At 39.5% G+C, this 3,278-nt stretch overlaps 1 pseudogene; it reads left to right on the top strand.

Moving 5' to 3' along the window:
* Positions 1 to 1,030: 1,030 nt before the first annotated feature.
* Positions 1,031 to 1,697, top strand: LOC107129160 (HIG1 domain family member 1A, mitochondrial pseudogene; annotated as a pseudogene).
* The last annotated feature ends 1,581 nt before the right edge of the window (positions 1,698 to 3,278 follow it).

Genomic DNA, 3,278 nt, shown 5'->3' with positions numbered 1-3,278 from the left:
TTAACCTAAATATCAAGTTGAGAGATGCTAGGGATGATCCTCCTTAAAATTAACCACTAAAAATTTTTAAAAAGTATAAAGGCAAATTGAGAAATGAATAGATCCAGATATCGCATTATCCATCCTATAGCAGTTCCAAAAGGAGAAAACACAGATAATTTGGAGGAAGAAATACACAAAGAAATACTAAAAGAAAAATTTCCAGAGTTAAAGGAGACATGAGTCTTCTAATTTAAGAGGCCTATGGAATACCAAGCAAGATACGTGACAAAGGTTTCAAACTTGGAATAGATCAAAGTAAAATTTCAGAATTTTAGATTTTATTGGAACTTTAGATTTATTTATATTGAGAAAATAACACAACAAGATTGTCTACAAAAGAACTCCTCACCAATTAACATTACATGCAAAAAAGATTCTGCAATGTCTAAGAGAAACTAATTTTGGCTGGGCACAGTGGCTCAAACCTGTAATCCCAGCACTTTGGGAGGCAGAGGTGGGTGGATCACTTGAAGTCAGGAGTTCAAGTTCAGCCTGGCCAACATGATGAAACCCTGTCTCTACTAAAAATACAAAAATTAGCCAGGTGTGGTGTGGGCACCTGTAATCCCTGCTACTCGGGAGGCTGAGGCAGGAGAATCACTTGAACCTGAGAGATGGTGGCTGCAGTGAGCTGAAATGGCACCACTGTACTCCAGCCTGAGTGACAGAGTGAGACTCTGTCTCTAGTAATAATAATTTTGACTTTAGATTACCATACTAAGTGTGTTAAGGTATGGTTTCATTTGGAGAAATTATATAGATAGCTTTTCTCTAAGTGTTCCCTTGGCCTTCTTGCTTTGACTGAAGCCTGGCTCTTCCCTGAGGACACTGATCGCCCTGTAGCTTTCTCCAGTGATGACTGTTTTCTCTCCCTTGTACCACTGGGTTTAGAGTCTAGCTGGAGGTTCTTATTTCACAGATAGATAAATAAATAGAAGAGAGAAGTCAGTTGGCATGTGAGAGGTTTTCTCGCTCTAGGTAGATTCTTTGAGCGATCACTATGTCGACAGACACAGATGTTTCCTTTTCTTTGTATGATGAAGATCAGGGATCCAAACTTACTCAAAAGCTAAAGAGGCACCATTCACCCCCATTGGAATGGCAGGTTTTATAGCAATTGTTGCATACGGATTACACAAATTGAAGAGGAGGGGAAATACTAAAATGTTCCATCATCTGATCCACATGCGTGTGGGAGCCCAAGGCTTTGTTGTAGGAGCAATGGCTGGGTTGGTATGGGCTATCGGGAATTCTAGGCAAAAACTAAGCCTTAGAAGAAGAGATGCTGTCTTGATCTTGTTGGAGGAGCTTGCTTTAGTTAGACATCTCATTATTGAAGTTACATATTAATGTTGAAAATAAACTATTTGAGTGGGTTAAGATGGTAACAGCATTTTGAATATTGGCTTCCTTTCTTGCAGGCTTGATTTGCCTGGTGATTGAATTACTAGTGACTAAGTTTACTAGTAGGTCATTAAAGGAAGTAGAGTTAACATAAAAGATACATGTCACCTAAATACACTTCAGAGTGTTGAAATGTCCACCTTGTTAAACTGTTAAGATGAAATTAGTTCTAAAGAAGATAGTAAGCCAACCCTGAAGTACTGCCAGTTTGCTGCAGAATCTCACGTTTTGAATATTATGTAAGAGTGCTATTTGCCCAGTTAATTTAACTTTTTCCTGCCTGTCTTGTGGACTGGCTGGCTCTTTTAGAACTCTGTGCAAAAAGTGCATGGAATATAACTTGTAAAGCCCCCCACAACTGACAGTATCTGTGTGTGTGTGTTTAAACCCAACCTCAAAAGCTTACAATAGAGCTGTATAGTAGTTGTATTAAAGAATCACAGTTGTAAACACGAGAATAACTGATGGATTCTAGTTTAATTCTTTTGTAATTGCATAATTATATTTTTGCTGCTGTTACATTAGAATAATTTTTAAATGTTATCTTGAAATAGAAATATGTATTTTGGTTGGGCACTGTGGCTCATACCTGAAATCCTAGCACTTTGGGAGGCCAAGGCGGGCGGATTACCTGAGCTCAGGAGTTTGAGACTGCCCTGGGCAACATGGTGAAACCCTGTCTCTACCAAAAATACAAAAAATTAGTCCCAGCTACTCAGGAGGCTGAGGCATGAGAATTGCTTGAACCCGAAAAGTGGAGGTTGCAGTGAGCCTACATCGTGCCACTGCATTCCAGCCTGGGTGACAGAATGAGACTCTGTCTCAAAAAAAAAAAAAAAAAAAAAAAAAAAAGGAAAGGAAGAGATGTGTATTTTAAGAGCTCATGCAAAAATAAATGAACACTATTAAAATGTGTATGTTGCTTATTTTCTCCATAAAAACTGTAAACACTAAACAAATTACCTATAATGGAATTAATGACTTATAAGCAAACTGGTTTGGCCAGAAAGTATACAGAATTTTTTTTGTTTGTTTTTTAGTTTCACTCTGTCTCCCAGGTTGGAGTGCAGTGGCACAATCTCGGCTCAATGCAACCTCCACCTCCCAGGTTCAAGTGATTCTCCTACCTCAGCCTCCACAGTAGCTGGGATCAGAGGTGCCTGGCACCATGCCCAGCTATTTTTTGTATTTTTTAGTAGAGATGGGGTTTCACCATTTTGGCCAGGCTGGTCTCAAATTCCTGACCTCAGGTGATCTGCCTGCGTTGGCCTCCCAAAGTGCTGGGATTATAGGCGTGAGTCACCGTGCCCTGCACACAAACTTTTATATACTATGGAATGCTATTATACTTGTGAAATTATCTTGTCTAACCTGAATTTACATTCCATGGTGATAACATGGTATATGTACTGTTATGAAAGTGTCCATAAATAGAAAGAAATCCCATAACTCCTGCTACATCACTTCTACCTTTTGCAACCATTTCCATTACACTAACTTCTGTCCTGCTGCTATGGAAAAGCTATCTGGACTCCTAAAAAATCCCTGCTTGCCAAACAAAGAACACACCAGCTCACCGCTCTCTCCTGCCTCATTTTTTCCCTCATATAAGGTTCATGAGGGCCATAGTTTTGTTTGTTTTGATTTTCTCTGCTTCTAGCATCAAGTACTGTGCCTGGCACACTATACAAGCTTAGTCTTTAATGAAAAAATACAAATTAAATCTGTATATGGGCTGAGTGTGGTGGTTCATGCCTGTAATTCCAGCACTTTGGGAGGCCAAGGCGGGCTTATCACTTGAGTTTGAGACCAGCCTGGCCAACGTGGTGAAA

The sequence above is a fragment of the Macaca fascicularis genome, chromosome 3 (assembly GCF_037993035.2).
Source record: "Macaca fascicularis isolate 582-1 chromosome 3, T2T-MFA8v1.1".
Taxonomy (NCBI): Eukaryota; Metazoa; Chordata; class Mammalia; order Primates; family Cercopithecidae; genus Macaca; species Macaca fascicularis.
Note: the sequence above shows the minus strand (reverse complement) of the source record. Positions and strands in the feature narration are given on the sequence as shown.